Raw genomic sequence first — 25673 nt, 5'->3', positions numbered from 1 at the left:
TTTGAATGTCTCAACTGAATCCAGGTCATCATATTCCTGGACAATGCATGCCATACCCAATTACTTGTTCAATGAAACAGTTTTGTTTTATCTCACATCACCCTTGCATCCTTTGCACATCATTTTAAATCTCTGCTCGCTTGTTCCCTCTAAATTTACAAGTGGGGACAGCCTTTCTATTTCTAACCTAACAAGCCAACTCTTGAGTTTAAAAACCTCCATCTATTCTCCTCTCAGCTGTTTTGTCTCCAAGGAGAACAGTACCATATTGTTCAATCTATCCTCATCACTGAAGTTCTTCTGAATTGCTTCTGCACCCTCTCCAATGCGTTGGCATCTTTTATATAGGCAGCTTCCACAACACTGCAGTTGAGGTCTAACAAGTGTCTCATGTAAGTTCAACATCACCTCCTTGCACCTGTGCACATTGTTCCTACTAAGAAAGCTGAGAACACTGTATTCTCTATCAATTATTTTCTCCACCTGTCTTGCCACCTTCGATGATCTGCATACATATATATCCTTGGCCCTCTGCTCCTCCACTCCTTTACAATTGTACCCCTTATTTTAAATTATCCTTGAATGTTCTTCTGACCAAACTGCATCAACTCACACTTCTCTGCTTTAAACTCATTTTCCATCCACTCAAACGATGTCTTTGGAGTTCCATACTGTCCTTCTCACAGCTTACCATCTTCCAAGATCAGTGTGATCTGCAAACTTTGAAGTTGTCTCCTGCACACCAGGATAAAGATCATTAACACATTTATCAGGAAAGAAACAACAATCCCAACACTGATCCTTGGGAATCTCCATTAAAATTTTCCTACAGCACAAAAAATATCCATTGGACCATTACTCTTTGTTTCCTCTCACTCAGCCAATGAAACTAGTTGTGGTGATGTTAATTTTCAATGTGCTTTATCCCTTAAGGTTTTAAGTTGCTTGTCAGACTTGGCCCCTGCCTCCCCTTACTCTGGTTCCAGTAACTCCACCCCATCTCTTCCCAATGGGAACCACGATGGGTGGCTCTTGAGTCAGGTAAATGTGTGAACGTGTGATATTGAAGCCTTCTGGTTATGGTGCAACATGGGGATACTAACTGGTGTGAAGAAACCTACAGCTTCTCTGAACAGGCATATCCCCATAGCGCCTGACACCAGGCTCCTAAAGCAATTACTCAATCCAGGAATCCGTCTGGCTGGCATACTCTTAGGAGGACTTTGGAAACTCTTTAGTCATGTCCTCCAATTATCCCTGAAGAGGTCAAACTAAGCTGTCAACTCATGGGGGTCAATTGCTGAAAGTGTAGAAAATCACAGCAGACCTGTCAGCTACTGTAGAGAAAAAGATAGCTCAGAGGTGTCCTTACTTGGTGTGCTAAGATTGACGTCGAAAAGTGTGGTGCTGGAAAAGCAAAGAAGGTCAGGCAGCATCCGAGGAGCAGGAGAGTTGACATTTCGGGCATAAGCCCTTCATCAGGAATTGAAAGAAATACAGAGACAAAATAAGGTCTGAATGAAAAGGTCAGCATAACGATGTTAAGAAAAAATTGTCCCAATTTCCCCCTCAAGCTTTGAATTCCACCACAGTGTTTGATAAAACCCCCATGGAAACTTGGATCCACTACAATCGAAGTTCTGCTGCTGATGGATCCCCTGTAGCAATGCCTATGGCAGGGCAATGGATAAGGTCAAAACATTACACCATGAATAACAGGTGATACAATGTAAATGGAATTGCTTTGCACACTTGAATAAATAGTGGAATCTACACAAGCTGCCCAACCTCTTAATGAAAAAGTGATACTGAAGGCTGAAGCATCTGACAAATTGAATATTCAGTTCTCCTGTAGGGAATAAATGGTGGGCTGTGATGTCCACTCACGTAACAACATTTGGAAACTGAGACAGCATGCAGATCAGGAAAGATTGGCTGTGCATGCTAGCACCAAGTATTTGGATGTTATGTTACCCAGTAAAACAACTTAAGCATTAAAAGCAGAAAGAAATGTTGGGAATGTACTCTGTTTCTGTGGAAGCTGCTAAAGGTTGAAGTCATGCTGTTTGCAGCTAGGATCCCAGAGCTGATGCGTACTGTTTTTGTCATTCATTGTGTTCTCAGTGGTAGCCAGAACATGGCAAAATTGTAATCCAAGAAATTTACTGGAGCAATGACGATACAAAGTCAAAGTATTACATGGAGAATGTGCTGGAGAAACACAGCAGGTCTGGCAGCACCTGTGCAGAGAGAGTCAGGGAGTCATAGAGATGTACAGCACGGAAACAGACCCTTCGGTCCAACCTGTCCGTGCAGACCAGATATCCTAACCCAATCTAGTCCCACCTGCCAGCACCTGGCCCATATCCCTCCAAACCCTTCCTGTTCATATACCCATCCAAATGCCTCTTAAGTGTTGCAATTGTACCAGCCTCCATCACATCCTCTGGCAGCTCATTCCATACATGTACCACCCTCTGCATGAACAAGTTGCCCCTTAGGTCTCTTTTATATCTTTCCACTCTCACCCTAAACCTATGCCCTTAATGTTTCAGGTCCAGGGGTCTTTTCTTTGGAACTGAAGAACCTGGAATTTCCTGATGTCTCTGGTTAAGCACCTCCTTAAAAATTACAGAATCTTAGAGGTCTACAGCACAGAACATTCTTGATGAAGGGCTTATGCCTGAAATGCCGATTGTCCTCGGATGCTGCCTGACCTGCTGTGCTTTCCCAGCACCACACTCTCGACCCTATTCTCACTTTCTCCATGGCACAGAACAAAACCCTCAGTCCATGCACCAGCCAAAAACTAACCGTTCTAATCCCATTTTCCAAAACATGGCCCATAGCCTTGTATGCCTTGGCATTGCAAGTGTAAAGCTAAATATTTTTTAAACATTATGAGGGCTTCTGTCTGTACCAACCTTACAGCCAGTGAGTTATGGATTCCCACCACCCTATGGGTGAAAGACTTGCCCACATCACTTCAAAACCACCTGTCCCTTGCCTTAAATCAATGCCCCCTAGTCATTGATCCCTCCATCGAGGGGATAAGTTTCTTCTTGTACACCATGTCTGTGTAAAAACAATGACTGCAGATGCTGGAAACCAGATTCTAGATTAGTGTGGTGCGGGAAAAGCACAGCAGTTTAGGCAGCATCCGAGGAGCAGGAAAATCAATGTTTTGGGCAAAAGCCCTTCATCAGGAATAGAGGCAGAGTGTCTGCAGAGTGGAGAGATAAATGAGAGGAAGGTGGGGGTAGGGAGAACGTAGCATAGAGCACAATAGGTGAATAGGGGTGGGGATGGAGGTGATAGGTCAGGGAGGAGCGTGGAGGAAGGTAGCAAAGAATACAATGGGTGAATGGGGGTGGGGATGAAGGTGATAGGTCAGAAAGGAGGGTGGAGTGGATAGGTCTATGCCCCTCATAATTTTACACATCTCAGTCATGTGGGCCCCGCTACCCCCACCGACCCTCCCCCCTCCTACTCGCTAATCCCTTCTGCTCCAAATCTGTCCAATTTCTCTTCATAACTGAAACTCTCCAGCAGCATGTAACATGCTGATAAATCTCCAGGAAAGGTAAAGTGGTTTTCTTCAGACTTATGGGTGGCGCGGTGGCTCAGTGGTTAGCACTGCAGCTGCACAGCACCAGGGATCTGGGTTCGATTAACGCCTCGGGTTAACATCTGTGAGGAGTTTGCACATTCCCCCATGTCTGTGTAGGTTTCCTCCGGGTGCTCTGGTTTCCTCCCACAGTCCAAAGATGTGCAGATCAGATGAATTGGCCATGCTAAATTGTCCATAGTGTTAGGTGCATTAGTCAGGGATAAATATAGGGTTGGGGAATGCGTTTGAGTGGGTTACTCTTCGGAGGGTGGTGTGGACTTGTTGGGCTGTAGGACATGTTTCTATACTGAAGGGAATCTAATCGCTTAACCTGCTCGAGGTCTGAAGGCCTCTACCTATCTTGTTCAGAGCCCCTAGCTGTTCAGCTATCTGAGAGTCAGTCACACAATTGTTGGCAGGCTGAAGGCCTGGTTAATAGTCCTTAAACCAGTCCTTAAACCAGATTCTTGTTGCTAACCAAAGCCTAAAAAGCGTGCAAATCTTTCAGCTTCAGTTGGCCTACAAACTACACTTTAACTCCTACAGCTGTGTAAACGGTACTTCCAATGATGCTAGGTGACTCTCTTTGAAAACATGCATCAATCCTCCAATAATCCTTGTTGTTTCAGTCCATCATTAAACTTACAAAGAGATAAGAAAATCTGATAAGAAGAAAATCATCAGACAAATCAAAATATTACTCGTACATTTCACATTTGCTTTCCCAGGTTGTTGTTGTCACCATTTTACAAGAAATAATAATCAGAAACACTGAGGAAAAGTTGAAGTGAATAGGCTGAAATGTTGACCATTGTTATGTCCTACGTTCTCATGGTGGCACAGGGAGGCAGTTGTCTAATAGCATTGTCACTGGACTCTCAACTCAGGGACCCAGATAATGTCTGGGGGCATGAGTTCAAAGCCTGCTACGGCAGATGGTGGAATTTGGAATCAATAGAACCACCTGGAATTGGGACTCCAATGATGACCATGAGTCAATTGTTGGAAAAAGCCATCTGGCTCAGTAATGCTCGTTAGAGAAGGAAACTGCCCTTCCTACCTGGTCTGGCCTACATGTGACTCCAGACCCACAGCAACACGGTTGACTCTTAACTGCCTTCTGGGTAATAAATACTGCCCAGCCAGCGATGCCCTCATCTCATGAATGAATCAAACAGAAAAAAGCACAATCATAATCGGCATTTGAGCAGATCTACTTTTTAAATTTATAATAGCTGGACATGCTAAATGAAAAGCGTGACCATGACTTTAAAGTTAGAATGGGTCTACATTATGCAGCATGCAGCAGCTCCACAGCATTAAGCATATATCGAATTGCCTAAGTTAAAAACAGGCACCCATTTTGAACCTACTGTGGATCTACACTGCTTGATGCTGAAAGTCCTGATTTGTACATATGGGGAGGTTCCACTGCCTGGTCCCTTCAGGGACTGTGATGTTGGAGGAACCAGTGTTGGACTAGAGCGGACAAAGTAAAAAAAAATTAACACAACGCCAGGTTATAGTTCAACAGGTTTATTTGGAAATACAAGCTTTCAGAGCGCTGCTTTTTCAATAGGTAGCTAGTGGGGCAGGATACGTAGAACACAGAATTCATCAGTAAAAGATCAAAGGATGATACAACTGATAAGATATATTGAACAAACCTAGATCACTGTTAAGCCATTAATCACTTAGAATAAGTTGCAGGCTTTTATTCATTAATATGTAAGTCCCAGAACTTCTTTGAAGTCACATTCCTGAGATAACTTAAGGTTTTATAAATATGGTAACATCTCAGCTCAGACAATGCATTAAAGGTGCAAGGTTAGAGTCAGTCTGTATTCCAATCTTGAGTCAGACCCGTTCTATTTCCAAAGTAGGAATTTATGAAATGTCATACTGACTGAGACTGAGCAGCTTATAGATCTGTTCCATATTGACTCTCATCACAATTCAGCTGCCGATTTCCCAATCAAGGACCCCCACATGTAGCCCCATTTCCGTGCGCCCACTGCTCTGGGTGTCCTTTACTTAGGTTGGTACCCAGCTTCTGCCTGCCTACTCTCTCAGCTTTGTCCATCTCTGCCATAGACTTCCCTGGGATCCAAACAAAGGGTCCATTTCAAGAGCTTGTCACATTGTCATAAAGCCAAGTTACAGCATCAAGGCCTGAAAATAATTGTCAAAGCAGCAGCCAGAAATGGTGCAGTTGGCAATCATGGACAGCATTTGGCAGCAAGCTGCTAATTCCCTGTTGTTTTCACCAACCTGCAGTCACAATGCATTTCCTCTTTCACACAGTGAAGCATAGCTTTAAATAATGCATGATATCTTGAAGTGGAAGAGGCATTCGTGAATGTTATCTCCCTGCTGAGGTAAACAGCCACTCACTGTCACCATTTTCACTGGGTTGTATATGCAGTTTTTGTTAATTCGTTCCTGGGATGTGGACATCACCGGTTAAACCAATAGTTACTGCCCATCTCCTAACTGCCTAAGAGGGCAGTTGAGAGTCAACCACATTGCCATTGGCCTGGAGTCACATATAGGCCAGGCTGGGCAAAGCTGACAGATTTCCCTTCCCCGAAGGACATTATAGAACTTGGTGGGTTTTTTTTCTGACCATCCGCAAAGATCATCATTGGAATTTTAATTTCAGATTTGCAGTGCAGAGATGCAACTGAAAGAACAACGGTATTTAAATCTCCCAGTGACCTCCACATTCATTTCGCAGGCTATCAAACTCTTAACCCGCTGAATCTAGAAAGATATGAAATGGCAAGAGGAATAGGCCATTCAGTCCATCAAGCCTGTTCCACCACTCATTATGATCATCCAGCTCAGCGCCCTGTTCCTGCTTTCGTCCCATACTCTCTGATCCCTTCAGCCCCAATCTCTTTGTTATTTTACTGCTTTTTCTTTGCCCATATCCATTGTTATTGTACGGTTTCCAGTTTGAGTGTTACAGGACAGAGATTGTCTCAGTGTAGAGGATGGTGCTGTCAGTGGACTAGTCTCCTGATGCCCAGGTTAATACTGTGCGGAATAAAAATAAAATATTGCGGATGTTGCAAATCTGAAATATCTAGTTCTGAAAAAGAGTCACACCAGACTCAAAATGTTAACTCAAATTCTTTCTTCACAGATGCTCCCTCACTTTAAGTTTGAATAATCTGGTGAAACGGGTTCAATTCCCAGCCGAGAAGCTGATGGGATTTAAATTCAATAAGTTAAATGCCTGGAATGTAAAGTTTGCTGCAGCAGTGGTGATGATCATTAACCTATTATAAATTCTTGATTTTAAAATCATTATCCACTGATGTGCTTTCGGGAAGGAAACTGCTGTCCTTACCTGCTCCAGCTAGCATGTAACTCAAGCAATGTGGCTTACTCTTATCAGCACTCTGAAATACCTGAGCAAGACATTACTTTTAAGGGTGGTTAGGGATGGCCAATATACGTTAACCTTGCAAGAGATGATTTTGGTGTTCATTTATTTATAGTCACATGTATCTTGTTATAAAATACAGTGAAAAGTGTTGTCTAGTATTGCAACTCTCCGGCATCATCTGAAAACACAGAAAAATAAACCAACACATAGAAAGGCAGAAAAATGAAGAAATAAAGAAAGCGTCCTACTTTACAAATCTTCTTGTTAAGTGGGCCATGGAGCCTGGTAGCCAAGTTTGAGTCCCTTTTGCCACACTGTCGCCATGGGAACGAAAGTCACCACTCTTCAGCGCCATCTTGGTTACACACTGGGTTATAAAAATGGAACTTAAAACATATATAGTAAAAGAAATGAGGATATTATTGATTCTTATTTAAGTCTTAGCTCAAAGATGCTCATATCCAAAGAAGGAATAATGGTGAGAAAAAGAATTCTCGGAATGTTATAATCTTGGAGAACAGGTACTCCCAAATATCTATTCATCTCTGTCAGACAGAGATAAGCAAACACAATCTTACGATAAGAGAAAGCAGCGACTGTAGATGCTGGAGATCAGAGTCAAAGAGTGTAGTGCAGGAAAAGCACAGCCGGTCAGATAGTGTCCGAGGAGCAGGACAGTTGATGTTGCGAGCGTAAGCTCTTCATCAGGAATGAGGGGGTGGCGCAAGGGAGTTGAGAGATAAATGGGAGGCTGTGGAACGGGGGAAGGCAGCTTGGACTGCGATAGGTTGATGAAGGTGATAGGTCAGAGAGGAGGGTAGAGTGGATAGGTGGGAAGGAAGATTGGCAGGTAAGACAGGTCACGACGGTGGTGCCGAGTTTGAAGGTTGGATATGGAATAAGGTGGGGGGGAGAGGAAATGAAGAAACTGGTGAAATCCACATGATCCCGTTTGGTTGGAGGGTCTCAAGACAGAAGGTGAGGCGTGCTTCCTCTTGGCTTTATGGCAGGTGGTTAAGGTTTGGCAGTGTATGCCCTTGGCGGTGTAGGAAGGTGAGTTAGTATTCAGCTACAAGATGGTGGAGTGGTTGGTGTGGGTTTCCCAGAGATGTTCTCTGAAACGTTCTGCAAGTTGAGGTCCTGTCTCTCCAATGTAGAGGAGACCACATCAAGAGCAATAGACACAGCAGATGATGTATGAGGAAGGACAGGTAAATCTCTGTAGGATGTGGAAGGATCTTTTGGGACCTTGGATGGATGTGAAGGGGAGGTGTGGGCACAGGGTTTGCACTTCTTGTGGTGACAGGTGAAGGTACCAGGAGTGGAGGATGGTGGGGGGTGAGCAGATGCGTGAGTCTAAAAGGGAGTCATAGAGGGAATGGTCTCTGTGGAACACAGATAGGAGTGGGGAGGGAAATATATCCCTGGTAGTGGAGCCTGTTTGTAGGTGGCAGAAATGGTGGAGAATGATGTGTTGTATCCAGAGGTTGGTGGGGTGGAAGCTAAGGACTAGTGAGCTCTGTCCTTGTTGCGATTGGAGGGGTGGGGTTCCAGGGCGGAGGTGCGGGAAGTGGAGGAAATGCACTGGAGGAAATCATCAATCATGTGGGAGGGGAAATTGCAGTCTTTGAAGAAGGAGGCTATCTGGAATTTTTTATGGTGGAATTGGTCCTCCTGGAAGCAGATGTGGTGGAGGTGGAGGAATGGGGAATAAGGGATCGTGTTTTTACAGGAAGCGCGGTGGTGTAGTCTAGGTAGCTGTGGGAATCGGTGGGTTTGAAGTAGATGTCTATGTTGAATCAGTTGCTGGAAATGGGGATGGAGAGGTCCAGGAAAGGGAGGGAGGTGTCTGAGATGGTCCAGGTGAAATTGACATCTGGGTGGAAAGTGTTTGTGAAGTTCAATCTCCTTGCGGAAGCACAAGGTAGCACCGATACTGTCATTGAAGTAGCAATAGCAGTCTGAGAATTGCACCTTTTAAGAAACCTTAAATGTCTGTGAGGCATTTTCAATCAAGATTCAGCCTGCAATTAGCCTCCAGATATTTTCTCACAAACAAACAAAGATTGCTGGTCTGTCCTTTCCCTTTTTTAACTCAAACTGTCCCAAAGTTCATCAGCCATTTCTGGCTCATAATTCAAACTCCATAAAAGAATATCCATATTTCAAACTGTGTCAGAACTCAATCTTCAGGCTATAGAAGATGGATAGACTTGTTCTGGGGAAACGTTTTGATGGCATTTTAACTGTGTGATAGTAATTTATTGCAAAGTTCAATTTAAAAACGTTTTCCTCATTATGCATTGTTATAACACAGAGACAGACAGCTGAACCAAATCAGCTTTTCTTCCTCTGTAGTTGCAATGCAGTCAAATTAAACTGTGGAAGACTGCAGAATAATCATTCCAATGATTCATAACCAGACTTTGAATTTACAATCCCCAGAGTTTGGAAATAATTAATTTCCATGCACTGGTTTTGTATCTTTGAGAAAAGTCTTTACAATTTAGTAAATAGAAACTAACATTAGCAGAGCAAAAGTTAAACAGTACGGTAGGCTGATTAACATCTACGCTTTAAACCCAAAACACTTGTTTGCAATCCCACTCACACAAAAGACAAACAGGTAAACACACACACTTAAAGAATAAGTATCAAAACATAACAAAATTGGCCAGATTATGTGAATAGTTTTTGTGATGCGGTTTCACAAACATAAATGTGGATTTCTGGCCATTTTTTTTTCTGAAATGTTGATCAGGATCACCTTCTCCATTCACCCAGGCAATGGCAACAATGTTTCTCACCCAACTTTCCATTCTTTGGGCTTTTGGAAGCTGATGTATCAGATTAGGTAGAAAGTTTTCAAATTTTCATGCTGTCTTAGCAGCATTCCAGAGCTTTCTCTCAAAATACATACTTAAGAAAGAATGTTAATTCTGGTTTCACCCTGATAGACTGAATGACCCTCCCTGAAGTCTCCGTTACTATTCAAGAGCTGCCATCTGCTTTGATATATGGTCTCTTCCAGACTTGCCAGAACCAATTCATAGTTACTGACCTCATAATAGCAAACTTCTGTCATTCATTGAAACAAAATTCTTCTCCCACGGTCCTTGTGGCTGTGAGATATTTTCAATCAAGACTCCGCCTGCAATTAGCCTCCAGGCATTGTCTCGCAAACAAACAAAGATTGCTAGTCTGTTCTTTTCCTTTTTTAACCCAAACTGTCCCGAATTTCATCAGTCAGTTCTGGTTCATTATACAAAATCCATAAAAGAATAAAACAAAAATATGAAAATTCAGGGAGTGTTCCAACATTATTCTAGATTTGTTTGCTCTTTTCAGTCTATGTGTTCAATGCAGATGAACAATGGGAAACATTCAACATAGTATTGAAAAGACGGGGCTCTTGTTTTGCACTCAATAGGACAAATACAAGAATGACAAATTTCAAACAATGACACCAATTTGTTGGACAGGACGGGGACAGGCTGTGGTAATATCACTGACCTCGTAGTACAGAACCTTAGGTTAATTTCTGGAGGATGAGAGTTTGAAGTTGGTCATCGCAGTTCATGGAATCTAAATTCAATAAAAATCTGGCACTAAACGTTAACCTAATAGTGACCATGAAATCACTAACAATTGTCATTAATAACTCACCTGGTTCTTTGAGAGAAGGCCATCCTTCTTTGGTCTGACCTACATGTGACTCCAGACCTACAGGAATGTGATTGATAATTAACCCCACTCCAGGCAATAAGGATAAGCAATAGATGTGGAATACTCACATCCCATGAATTAACAAAAAAAAGTAGCGATATTTTCTTCTTTGTCGCCTGGTATTTTTGATGGACAAAGCAGTTCAGAAAAATAGGAGGCAAGAAGGAGAGTAGAGCATAGGCCCTAATCATATCAGCTGTGATCTGTTAGATGGTGGAGCAAGCGTGATGAGTCACTGGCCTTTACCATTTTTTCTGATCTTCCCAGGATATACCAATGGAGGAACAGGTCTAAAAATTGAAGACGTTATGGTAATGTTATATTGAACATTGGATTAAACATTAGGTAGAATATACTTGGAGTACTGTAGACAGTTCTTGCCACTTTGTTATTAATAGGGCCTCGTCACCAGGTAATAGCCCGACTAATTTATTTGAAATGGAAAAGGCACAGCAGGTCAGGCAGCATCTGAGGAGCAAGAAAGTCGATGTTTTGGGCATAACCCTTCCCAAGCCCTGAAGGAGGCTTATGCCTGAAACATTGACTCTCTTGCTCCTCAGATGCTGCCTGACCTGCTGTGCCTTTTCCACTGCCACACTTTATCAACTCTGACGCTCCAGCATCTGCAGTCCTCACTTTCTCCTAAATTTATTTGAACTCAGAAGCTTTTGAGCGCTGCTGCTTTGTCAGGAGAAGTCTTCACATGATGAAGGAGCAGTGCTCCAATAGCTTGTGATTTCAAACAAACCTGCCGGACTATAACCTGGTATCGTGTGACTTCTGACTTTGTCCACCCCAGTCCAACACCGGCACCTCCACATCGTGGTTATTGGAGCACTGGAGCGAGTGTAAAATAGGCCCACTAGTATGATACTAGGTATGTGAGATTGGAGCCATAAGGAAAATGTGAACAGACGAAGTTTCTTCTGTCTTAAAAAGAGAAGTTGTTGGGGGTGTGTTATGAACTAATCAGCATCTTTAAAATCATGAAGGGTTTTGATACAGTGATCATGGAGCAAGCGTCTTACCCTCTAAGGAAGAGCAGAATTAAAATGCATTAATATAAGATGGTCACTGTAAGATTAAACAGAGCATCCAGTGGAATCCTTCAGAGTGGAATAAGTATGTGGAAATCACTGCCACAAGGACCAGTTGAGAGAGATTTAGGATTTAGATTAGATTCCCGACATTGTGGAAACAGGCCCTTCGGCCCAACAAGATAGCATGCATGTATTCAAGGAAAGAGTCAATAGGCATATGACAAAGAGGGGAATAAAGCATTATATTTAGAGCTTGATATGGAATGATGAGAACAGGCTCCTGTAGAGGATTACCACCAGCATGGAGAGGTTGGACTGAATGGCCTGTTTCCATATTATAAATTATCGGTGTAATTTTGAGCACTACCTATGAAGTTGAATTAGGGAGGAAATGGCACTTCAATAAACTTCCAATAAACTTTTTATGTTGTTGCTTCAGGTTTACAGGTTTACAGGTACGCCTTAAAAGGGAGGACACTTATCTCAGCAGAGCACTTTGTTGGTGTCCATTAACTTTGAGGAATATTAAGACAGAATATAAGAGCAAAATAATGATCTGTCAAGGAGTCTTTGGGTGAGGAGTAGCAGTAGAGGTCATCCATTTTGTATCCAAGAGCACCATCCACATAGTAGAGTGTATGGGAGAAGGTGAAATGGAAAAATAGTTGACATGTCAGAGAACAATTTTAACCCCTGATTCTGTCTTGATGGTTCTTCCTCCTACTCTGCTGCCTGGAATATCTCCAGCACTTCGTCCAATGAACCTGTTCTGCTAATACTGATTCCAACAGCAAACCTTCTGAAGGATCTTCCTCTTTTCCTCAGCTGACAAGTCTCCTTTTCTGGCTCATTGGCCATGTCCATCCCATTTCTATACATATGCCCTCACTCTTTCATCTACTTCCGAGACACATGAAATGCTATTCCATCAGAAATCACATTCAATGCATTATCTTCTTCAATTTCCTTTACCATCAATTGCCACTAGGCAACATTCCTTCTTCCTCCTCATTCGGCATTCTAAAGGGACCAGCTCCTCCATTACTCCCTTATCATTCTTCCATCAACAAGAAGATCATATGTTGATGTTGGTGGGAGCGGTACAGTGGCTCAGGTCAGCATGGTGGGTTCACAGGTTATCACTGCTGCCTCACAGTGCTAATGACTTGGATTCCATTCTACCCTTGGGTGAATGTCTTTGTTGTTATGGACCAGGCCAGACACCTTCGAAACATCTTAAGAAAGTAGCCCAGACTTTAACTTTGTTAGTTGTTTTAAGCAAATGTAAAGTAGATATTCTAGGAGAGATGCAGCTGGCCCAACCACTTAGTTTTAAACAAAACCAGATTTATTTTCAAGATTACCAAATGAAACACAAACAAAAGAGAATAGAATACAGAATAACTTAACCCGTCTGGAAACCCAACAGATCATTCCAACTTAACGATGCTGTTCCCAATATTTGCAACAATCCCCATAAACACGCCTTGGCAAAAATCAAACACAGGGTTTTACAGGGTAGATGTCAGAGCGAGACAGCAGAGAGATTCAGCATGGACCTTCTTCATCCATGTAGCTGCTTCTTTGACCAGTAGCCTCAAACAAACTGACTGCTTGCTCTGAACAACTAGACTGCTAAAACCAAGCTGCACCAAACCAAACCAGAGAAAAGCTGAGCTGGGAGAACTGGCCACTCCTCTTTCATTGTGCAAGTGTTTTTTTTAAACTTAAAAGCTTCTCGAAGTAGATCAACCCAGACATTTCAGAACCTATGTCTTTACAACCTCCTGAGACAAATAAAAACCTCAAGGTTAAAGGAGCAACATCATCACCATGTGGAGTTTGCACATTCTCCCTGTTTCTGCATGAGTTTACTGTGGATGTTCCAGTTTCCTCCCACAGTCCAACAATGTGCAGGTTACCAAAAGAGAAAATGTTGGAAAATCTCAGCAGGTCTGGCAACATCTGTGAGGAGAGAAAACAGCTGACGTTTTGAGTCTAACTGACACTTTGTCAAAGCTGATTCCAGCATCTGCAGTAATTTGCTTTTATTTAATGTGCAGGTCAGCTGGATTAGCCATACTAAATTGCCCAGGGATGTACAGATTAATTGGGTTAGCCATGGGAAATGCATGGATAGGCTGAGGCTTGGGGCAGAATAGTGGCTCAGTGGTTAGCACTGCTGCCTCACAGCACCAGGGACCCTGATTCAATTCCTGCACTGAGTGACTGTCTGTGTGGCATTTGCACATTCCCACCCATGTCAGCGTAGGTTTCCTCTGGGTGCTCTGGCTTCCTCCCACAATCCAAAGATGTGCTCGTCAGGTGAATTGGCCATGCTAAATTGCCCATAGTGTTAGGTGCTCGAGTCAGGGGTAAATATTGGGTCTGGGTGGGTTACTTGTTGGACAGTCAGTCTGGACTTGTTGGGCCAAAGGGCTTGTTTCCATACTGTAAGGAATCCAATCTAATCTCTTTGGAGGGTTGGCGTTGAGTCAATTGGCTGAATGGCCTTTTTCCACATTGGAGGGACTCTATGACTCTAATGATATGAACTGATAAACAAGGAGCAGGAGTGGGCTATTCAGCCCCTGGAGTCTATTGTAACATTTAATAAGACTATAGCTGATCTGAGCGCAACCACAAATCCACACTCCCACCCACTCACCAAGACCAGCTTCTTAAAAATAGTTAAAGCCCTCCTTCCACTGTCTTTCCACTGGAGCCTTCACGACAGGGAATGAAACATCTATCCTTTCCCCTTTCCTCTCCCCAAGTCCTGAGACTCCAGTGCGCATCTTGATGAAACATCAATTTACTTATCCTTCTGATTATGTATCATTCATTGCTCACTGCACAATTTGCTCATCACTTCAGAAACAAGCATAAACTGGCTGATTGCTTTGCTGAATGTATCCCTTTAGTCCTTAAACGTGACTGAACTGCCGCAGTAATCCTCCATCCTCCATGGTGTTCCTGCCCATGGCTGTGGCAGTATTCCAGTCAGCTCTGCTGTCATCTCATCTTTCAGTTCGGTACTTGCCTTCTGATCTTAAATCTGAGCTTTAAAAGGTTGAGCTGAGCCTTCCTTCCCAGTTTATCGTAACCAAAGGTGCCGGGAGGTGGGCAATGACTATGCTGGTGTCCTGGGAGGGGAGCAGCTAATGTCTGGTGTTTGTGATAGGAAATCCTTCTAAATTCATGGGGGAACAGGGTGGTTCATACTCCTGTGGACTCCTGTCCCTTGGACCCATCTTTCTTTCACCACATTCCTGAGCTATAGTTGCCTTCAATATACAATACTTTCATGTATTTACAATATATTTCTCCTCCTCAGTTTCAATCATGTACTTCTCATAGAATCATAGAGTCATTCAGCGCAGAAATAGACCCTTCAGTCCAACTCGTCCATGCCGACGAGGCATCGTAAACCGATCTTGTCCCATTTATCAATGTTTGATCCATATCTCCTCTGGATCATTCAACACCTCAATTCTTCACCTATTGTCACTTCCTTTTGTCACATGCCATCAGCACCCCTGGTGAATAAATTACTCTTGACTACCACATTAAGACAAATATTCACTTTTTTTTTTCTTGATCCCTTTTTGCCTGGCACTGTACTTGTTTAAAAAAACTGTTGGCTTCCAGCTCTGATGAAAGCTCATGGATATTAAATCTCCATCTATTACCTGCTGCATGGTTTTGGTATTATTTACTGTCGGCTCACAATTTCAGCATCTGCCTCATTTTGTTTCTTTTTCCTTTGTTTTGGGAGGAAAGAGCATTAACTATCAAAAGCGTAGTTGGTACCATTTTAACTTGGATTGTCAGAACAGCAAGATAATCAGGAGGTTGTTTTCGGGAGGTCTGTGACCAGCAGTGGGCCATAGGGCTTGGGGCTGGGACTATTGTCATTCATCAATTATATAAATGATTTGGATGAGAATTTAGGAGCTATGGTTAGTTGGTTTGTGGACAACACTAAGATCAGTGGTATAGTGAACAGTGAAGAAGTTTATCTAGGAATACAGAGAGATCTTGATCAACTGGGCCTGTGGGCTGAGGAATGGCAGATGGAGTTTAGAACATAGAACATAGAACATAGAAGAATACAGCGCAGTACAGGCCCTTTGGCCCTCGATGTTGCGCCGATCCAAGACCACCTAACCTATACTAACCCACTATCCTCCATATACCTATCCACTGCCCGCTTAAATGCCCATAAAGAGGGAGAGTCCACCACTGCTACTGGCAGGGCATTCCATGAACTTACGACTCGCTGAGTGAAGAACCTACCCCTAACTTCAGTCCTATATCTACCCCCCCTTAATTTAAAGCTATGCCCCCTTGTAATACCCGACTCCATACGCGGGAAAAGGTTCACACGTCAACCCTATCTAACCCCCTAATCATCTTGTACACCTCAATCAAGTCACCCCTAAACCTTCTTTTCTCTAATGAAAACAGCCCCAAGTGTCTCAGTCTTTCCTCATACGATCTTCCTTCCATACCAGGCAACATCCTGGTAAACCTCCTCTGCACCCGTTCCAGTGCCTCCACATCCTTCCTATAGTATGGCGACCAAAACTGCACACAATATTCCAGATGCGGCCGCACCAGAGTCTTATACAACTGCATCATGACCTCAGGACTCCGGAACTCAATTCCTCTACCAATAAAAGCCAATACGCCATATGCCTTCCTCACCGCACTATTTACTTGGGTGGCAACTTTCAGAGATCTGTGTACATGGACACCAAGATCCCTCTGCTCATCCACACTACCAAGTATCCGACCATTAGCCCAGTACCCCATCTTTTTGTTATTCTTCCCAAAGTGAATCACCTCACACTTAGCTACATTGAATTCCATTTGCCACCTTTCTGCCCAGCTCTGCAGCTTCTCTATATCCTGTTGTAAGCTGCCACATCCTTCCTCACTGTCAACAACTCCTCCGACTTTCGTATCATCCGCAAACTTGCTCACCCAACCTTCTAACCCCTCTTCCAGGTCATTTATAAAAATGACAAACAGCAATGGTCCCAAAACAGATCCTTGCGGAACACCGCTAGTGACGGCACTCCATGAAGAAACTTTGCCATCAACTACTACCCTCTGTCTTCTTCCATCCAGCCAATTCCTAATCCAAACCTCCAACTCACCCTCAATGCCATATCTCCGTATTTTCTGCAGTAGCCTACCATGGGGAACCTTATCAAACGCCTTACTAAAATCCATATATACCACATCTACCGCTTTCCCCTCATCAACCTCCTTCGTCACCTTTTCAAAGAATTCAATAAGGTTTGTGAGGCACGACCTGCCCTTCACAAAACCATGCTGACTATCCTTGATCACATTATTCCTATCCAGATGTGCATAAATCCTATCCCTTACAATTCTCTCTAAGACTTTGCCCACAACAGAAGTGAGACTCACCGGCCTATACTTACTAGGGTTATCCCTACTCCCCTTTTTGAACAAGGGAACCACATTTGCTATCCTCCAGTCTTCTGGCACTACTCCTGTAGACAAAGAGGACATAAAAATCAAGGCCAATGGCTCTGCAATCTCCTCCCTTGCTTCCCAGAGAATCCTAGGATAAATGCCATCAGGCCCAGGGGACTTATCTATTTTCACCTTTTCCAGGATTTCCAACACCTCTTCTCTACATACCTCAAAGCCATCCATTCTACTTATTTGTGACTCAGTATTCACATCAACGACAATGCCCTGTTCCTGAGTAAATACTGAAGAAAAGTATTCATTCAGTGTCTCCCCAATCTCTTCCGCCTCCACACGCAACTTCCCACTACTATCCTTGACTGGACCTATTCCTACCCTAGTCATTCTTTTATTCCTAACATACCTATAGAAAGCCTTAGGGTTTTCCCTAATCCTACCGACTAAGGACCTTTCATGTCCCCTCCTTGCTGCTCTTAGCTCTCTCTTCAGGTCCTTCCTGGCTACCCTATAACTCTCAATCGCCCCAATTGAACCTTCACGTCTCATCTTGAGATAGGCCGCCCTCTTCCATTTAACAAGGGATTCCAATTCCTTATTAAACCACGGCTCCCTCGCACGACCCTTTCCTCCCTGCCTGACAGGTACATAATTATCAAGGACACTCAATAGTTGCTCCTTGAACAAGCTCCACATATCATTTACACTCTTGCCTTGGAGTCTACTTTTTCAAGCCACACATCCTAAGTCATGCCTCACCGCATCATAATTTCCCTGACCCCAGCTATAACTCTTGCCCTGTAGTACACACTTATCCCTCTCCATCACGAGAGTAAAAATCACCGAATTATGGTCACTATCCCCAAAGTGCTCACCTACCTCTAATTCTAACACCTGGCCTGGTTCGTTACCCAGAACCAAATCCAGTATGGCCTCACCTCTTGTTGGCCTGTCTACATATTGTGTCAGGAAACTCTCCTGCACACATTGAACAAACACTGACCCATCTAACGAACTTGAGCAATAGCTTTCCCAATCAATATCAGGAAAGTTAAAGTCCCCCATAACAACCACCCTATTACTGTCACTCATCTCCTGAATCACCTTCCCTATCCTTTCTTCAATGATTCTAGGACTATTAGGAGGCCTGTAAAAGACTCCTAACAGGGTGACCTCACCTTTCCTATTCCTAACCTCAGCCCAAACTACCTCAGATGGCAAGTCCTCATCCATCGTCCTTTCCACCACTGTAATACTATCTTTGACAAGCAATGCCACACCTCCCCCTCTTTTACCCCCACCTCTGACCCTACTAAAACATTTAAATCCTGGAACCTGCAACAGCCAATCCTGTCCCTGTTCTAGCCATGTCTCCGTAATAGCCACAACATCGAAGTCCCAGGTACCAACCCACGCTGCAAGTTCACCTACCTTATTTCGTATACTTCTTGCATTGAAGTATACACACTTCAAGCCACTTTCCTGTTTACAGACACCCTCCTTGGAAATTGATGCCATGTTCCTAACCTCCCTGCACTCCAGGCCCTGCACCCTGAAGCTACAATCTGGGTTCCCATGCCCCTGCAGAGTTAGTTTAAACCCCCCCCCAAGAGCACTAGCAAACCTCCCCCCAAGGATACTGGTGCCCCTCAGGTTCAGGTGTAGACCATCCTGTTTATAGAGGTCCCACCGTCCCCAGAAAGAACCCCAGTTATCCAAAAACCGGAATCCCTCCCTCCTGCACCATCCCTGTAGCCACGCATTTAAGTGTTCTCTTTCCCTATTCCTCGAATCTCTATCACGTGGCACGGGTAACAAACCAGAGACAACAACTCTGTTCGTTCTAACTTTGAGCTTCCAACCTAGCTCCCTGAAAGCCTGTCTAACATCCTCGGCACTCCTCCTACCTATGTCGTTGGTGCCAATATGGACCACGACTTCGGGCTGCTCACCCTCCCCCTCCAGGACCCGGAAAACACGATCAGAGACATCACGTACCCTTGCACCTGGGAGGCAACATACCAAACGTGAGTCTCTCTCGTTCCCACAAAACCGCCTATCTGTGCCCCGAACTATCGAGTCCCCAATTACTACTGCTCTGCTCTTCTTCACCCTTCCCTTCTGAGTAACGGGGACAGGCTCCGTGCCAGAGACCTGAGCCCCGTTACTTACCCCTGGTAAGTCATCCCCCCCACAAGTATCCAAAACGGTATACTTGTTCTTGAGGGGAACGGCCGCAGGGGGTCCCTGCACTGGCTGCTTCCTCCCAGTCCCCCTCACTGTCACCCATCTATCTGCCATCTTTGGAGTTACTACTTCCCTATAACTCTGATCTATGGCCCCCTCTGCCTCCCGAATGATCCGAAGTTCATCCAACTCCAGCTCCAGCTCCCTAACACGGTCTTGGAGGAGCTGGAGATGGGTGCACTTCCTGCAAGTGTAATCGGCAGGGACGTCGATGGCATCCCTCACCTCATACATGTTGCAGGAGGAACATTGCACTGCCTTCACTGCCATCCCTCTAAAGCTAACTTTTATTTAAAAAAAAAACTGGGTCTAAAGAATACAACAAGCAAAATTCAGCACTTACCTACTTACCACAACAGGTGTTATTATTAGGTTAGAGGAGGAGGGTGGGTGGGAGGCACTACCCGTGTAGTGCCTCGTGTTCCTCTCCTTCGCGCTTTTAAAGGGGGAAAAAAACCTACCCAGGTAAGCTTACACTAACTGCTTCCGGGTCTCGGCTGCCCCTCTGGTCGTCGTCACTTCCCCCTGGTGCTCCCGCTCTTTCTGTGAAGAGAGAGTAAAAGAGAAAAAAAAAACACCGCTGCCCGCTACCGGTAAGCACTTTTAAAACCAAACGGTCTTACCTTCGCTGCTGCTCGCACTGGAAAAATTTAGATAAATGCAAGAAGTTGGTAGATCAAACCAGGGCAGAACTTACGCAGTCAATGGTGGTGCCCTGGGGAGTGTTTAAGAACAAAGACATATAGGGGTACAGGTTCATAGCTCCTTGAAAATGGAGTCACAGGCAGACAGGATGGTGAAGAAGGCTTTTGGCATGGTCGCTTTGAATATTGAGTATAGGAGTTGGGACAACTTGTTGCAGCTGTACAAGATGTTAGTAAGGCAACACTTGGTGTACTATGTGCAGGTCTGGTCTCTAAAATCATGAGAGGCATAGATAAGGTAGATAGCCAACAGCTTTTCCCTATGGTAGGGGAGTCAAAAGTGAGAGGCCATAGGTTTAAGGTAAACTGGGAGAGATACAATATGGTGCAGAGGGCCTGTTTATTCACACAGAGGTTGGTGAGTGTGTGGAATGGGCTGCCAGAGATAGTGGTGGAGGCGAGTACAATTTTGTAATTTAATAAATATTGGACAGGTACACGGAGAGGATAGGTGTGGAGGGATACAGATCAAATGCAGGCAAATGGGACTGGGTGCATTGTGAAAACTGGGATAAGTTAGGTTGAAGGGCCTGTTTTCATGCTGTAAACCTGTAACAGTGCAGCAAACTACTGGAGGATCATTGAAAAAGTTGGAGAATATAGTAACATCGTTGTCAATGCCCTGAAGGAATGACCAGGACCAGTTCTACTTCACAATGCAAATGCACTCTTAGTTTATTCAGGGGGTTAGATAACGCAGGAAACCCGCATTTGAAATGAAACCTATGCAGAATTTTACACACATACCTATATCTTAGAAATCATAATAGCCCATTGTAGATTTGACAGACTTGCTTGCTTATTCTTGCCTGAAAGGAATTTATTTTTCCTTGCTGGTTAAAGGCTGACCTGACCTTTACCTCATGCTGTTCCCTGGGTTCCCCATGCACAGGAGCCTGTGACCAGACAGTCAGATGGGAAGACATTGCAAGTCTTCCATTCTCCTGATTGGTGAGACAAAATCCGGAATATATGTGTTTTTCTTAACCTCAAGCCAAACTCACTTCTTTCACAAAAGCAAAGGCAAAATAGCCTGAGAAATCTCATCGATTGCCAGCTTACACAAAAAAAAATTATATGATTGGACAGACTACGCCAGAGGCTGAATGAGATTTTCCACTTGTTGTTACCAGTTTCAAGCTTTGAATAAGTGTGGGGCAATATTTTCCATCCTTGTTTTAGATAGCAGTCATACTAATGCTAGATTTAACATTTTCCACTACGTATTAAAAAGACAGTGGTAGTGTCACTTATCAAGAGTTGATCCTGTCTAGTTAACCTGTAGTAAAGGACTGATTGACCATAACAGGAAATATTGCTTTATCAAGGGGTGGCACGGTGGCTCAGTGGTTAGCACTGCTGCCTCACAGCACTAGGGTCCCAGGTTTGATTCCAGCCTCAGGTTACAGTCTGTGTGGTGTTTGCACGTTCTCCCCATGTCGGTGTGGGTTTTCTCCCATAGTCCAAAGATGTACAGGTGAGGTGAATTGGCCATGCTAAATTGCCCATAGTATTAGGTGCATTAGCCTGACGGGAAACCTGTTTGGGTGGGTCACTCTTCCGAGGGTCGGTGTTGCCTTGAAGGGCCTGTTTCCACACTGTATGGAATCTAATCTAATAAACATTTCCAATATTGTTGCATTAAGCCCAATGTTTCCTGAATTGTGTAACTTCAACGCATTCTGAAGACAAAATGATGACCCATTTCTCGTACAATACAAGTTGCAAAGATATCACGCAAAAATACTTTTCTTTGAAATAGTCCCTTCCTTGCCCCTATTATTTCATGTTCTGTAACCTTTCACTGTTTTATATAACTCTCTCAATTAAAAGAAACACTCCTATTTACATAGTGTGACCTCAAAATATCCCAAAGCACTTTATAGCCAATCCAATATGTTTGGAGTATAGTCACAGCTATAGTGTTGAACACAGCCATAACCAGCATTGCAATAATGACAAACTACTCCCGTTTATTGATATGAATTAAAGGATAATGCCTCTGCCCTTCTCTGATGTGTTCATGTCCAACTTAGAAAGTGGAAGAAGACTCAGTTTTATATCTCATTCATAATAGGGGACCACAAGAGTCACAGCACTGTGTGCCAAGTACAAGATGTATTGCAGCAACTCCCTCCACCGCACCCCCCCCCCCACCCCCTCCCCCACCCCCACTCCGGTTCCTTAGACAGCACCTTCTATTCCATGACCTCTACCATCAAGAAGGACAAGGACAGCAGATATATGGGAACACCAGCCTCTGCAACTTCCCCTTTGATTGACACACCACCTGACCAACAACTGCTCCTTCAATGACACTGGGTCAAAATCCTGAATCTGTTCTTCCCGAACTGTAAGTGTACAAAGCATTCTGAGAACTGAGGCAGGTCTAAAATGTGCCTTCACCAGGGCAATTAGGAATGGACACTGAATGCGGTCCGAGCCATTGATGCCCATATCCCACAAATGAAAATAGGAAATATCTGCTCATCCATCGCCCCTCCGTGCCACACTGGATCATCAGCCAAGACTTTTGTGCTCATGTCTTCCAACCTTCTTTCTCAGAGGCCAGAGTGTTTCAAGCCCAATCAGACCTTCCACTGGATTTCTGTTTGTCCTTATACTTTGTCTAAGCCTTTTTCCCTGGAATTTTCCCAGCCTTGCATTCTGTTTATTGTCCTTACCTGCTTATCTACATGGTGGCACAGTGGTTAGCACTGCTGCCTCATCAGTGCCAGAGACCCAGGTTCAATTCCCGACTCAGGCGACTGACTGTGTGGAGTTTGCACATTCTCCCCGTGTCTGCGTGGGTTTCCTCCGGGTGCTCCGGTTTCCTCCCACAGTCCAAAGATGTGCAGGTCAGGTGAATTGGCCATGCTAAATTGCCCGTAGTGTTAGGTAAAGGGGTAAATATAGGGGAATGGGTGGGTTAAGCTTCAGCGGGTCGGTGTGGACTTGTTGGGCTGAAGGGCCTGTTTCCACACTGTAAGTAATCTAATCAAGTTTAAGCACTGGTGTTGTCGATACTTTCCTGAATATTTCCAAATTTTAAACAGCTTATTCCATGCAGAGCACAGCAGTGAATTTATTCCTTTCCTTTTCAGTGACTTTTAAATTTAAAATCCAAGTTCATGACTCTTCCTTCACTTTCTCAATCCTTAATATCGAATTCATTCCTGCTTTGACCACAAGTCCCAAGATGTTCCAATACACAGAATAAATTTCCAGGTAGATTTTATTGAAAGGTAAAGCTCTTCAATAATTAAACAGCAATTGATAAGTTCCTGTGAGGTTGGAGAAAATACTTGGTTTATTTTTCTGCTTCAGATAAAAAATTTCAAAAACTTTTTATGTGAAAATAAATAATTGTAAAGCCAGCTTCTGTGATATATTTTTCTCATGGAGATCTTCCAATGTCCATGTTATCAAGTATACTGAGCACATGGTCTGATGCTTTCATATTTATGCAATAAAAAATTCAGCTTCTACATCTTTTTGTCCAATGCACTCAAAATTGGCATTAAGTTGAACAAGGTGATTAGATGGATTGTTATTCCAACATGTGAAAAGGAATTTGTTCTTTTCATTTCAAAAATATGCTTTATTCATGAAAAATATATATAAAAGTCGCAAATGAAATTCAGTTCTGCAAGTAGCACATCAAGGAACCAAAACAAACATTGGAGTCTGACTCTCAAAAAACTAAAGACATCTCTTAGACATATAAGACTAGGTTTATATGCATTTGAGGCACCAGGAGGGTCTGATAGCAATTTATATTCTTTTTTATTTCAAAAATATACTTTACTCAAAAACAATCTTATATATATGTTGTCACAAAAGCAATTCAGTTCTGTAAAGTTGCATATCAAGCAAACAAACAAAACATTGGACTTTGATTCTTTCCAAAAATCAAAGACCTCTCTTATACATACAATGCTAATATATACATATATTTGAGAAACTGGTAGGGTCCGATAACTGAATAGAACCCATTTACCTTCAACAGGAAGATCTCAGACAATGGTCTTTCCCCACGGTGCCTTGGCAACAAATGCCCTAAGCTTTAGTATGTCCCTCAGCACATAGTCCTGGACCTTGGCATGTGCCAATTTGCAACACTCAGTTGAGGTCAACTCCTTGTTCTGGAAGATCAACAAGTTTCAAGCAGATCAAACAGCATCTTTCACTGAGTTGATGGTCCTCTAGGCGCAGTTGATGTTTGTCTCAGTGTGCATCCTAGAGAAATTACTCAACTCAGAACCTATGGGTTACCACAACCATGTTGAATGTCTCCCACCACTCCTGTTGTGATACACCTTTAAGTGGGCGTGGTTTTGTTTTCCATGTAGATTACTGGAGGGAAAATGAGGTGTTGCATCATGTGACTTAGTTTATCACATTGTTCTGAGGAAGCTACAAATTCTGAAAGTGGACAAGTTCATCAACTCTGTAATATTGCTACCAGCTTCTCAAATCCTTAATAAATGAACTGACTATTTTTGTGATAACCAAACTCTTCTGTGCAGTTGGCTCCTTGATGTTTATCTACAAAACAACCACAAAAAGGAAAATGAACTGAATGAATCACCAGCACCCACTAGTTGTCTTAAATACCAGTTAAATCGTATCAAATGCTTGGGAATGTTTCAGAAATAGAATCAACACAAGGAGAAATTTTAAAAAGACGACAGCCTGAACCATGGCAGCACAGATTATTTTGACTTTTGTTCATTGATGGGATCTTGGCAATGCCAGCATTCTGAAGTGGCCTTGAGAACTTGGTGGTGTGTTGCTTTGTTGAATGGTTGCAGTCTGCGTGGTATATGCATATCCACAGCGCTGCTGGGTAGAGTGCCCCGGGATTTAGAACAGACGAACAAAAAAGTAACATATTTGTAAATCGGGGTAGTGTATGACTTTGATGGGAACTTGCAGATGATAATGTTATGATGTACCTGCTGCCTTTATGAACTCATTAGTGGTCGAAATCGATGCGTTTTGGAGGTCATGCAAATAAACTTTGGTGAGTTGCTGCAGTGCAGAGATAGTGCACACCTTGAACATGGTACACCAATGATAGAGGAAATAAGTGTTTAACACTTTGGTTGGAATGACAAAATTAAACAATTAGCTTTGCCTGAGATGGTGTTGAGCGACTTGGCTATTGCTGGCACTGCATTCACCTAGACAGGTAGAATAGAATACTCCTGACCTCTGAGAAGCCTCTGGAGAGTCAGGGAGTTTGTCACTCATCATTGAATATTCTGCTTCCCTAACCTTGTAATAATAATATTCTTGCAGCTGCTCCTGTTCAATTTCTGGTTAATTGTCACTTGCAGGAGTGATGGGGTTCCAGAATGATAATGTTATTGAATGTCAACGGGTTGACTTCTGTCTTATTGGAGATGGTCATTGCCTGGCAGTTGTGTGGTACAAATCTTATTCATCACACATCAGCCCAAACCTAAATATGATTCAGATCC

This window comes from Chiloscyllium plagiosum, unplaced genomic scaffold (genome assembly GCF_037043375.1).
Source record: "Chiloscyllium plagiosum isolate Xiang-an unplaced genomic scaffold, Cpla_swu_hap1 HiC_scaffold_18, whole genome shotgun sequence".
NCBI lineage: Eukaryota > Metazoa > Chordata > Chondrichthyes > Orectolobiformes > Hemiscylliidae > Chiloscyllium > Chiloscyllium plagiosum.
The sequence above is the reverse complement of the archived record's forward strand: the minus strand, read 5'-3'. Positions refer to the sequence as shown.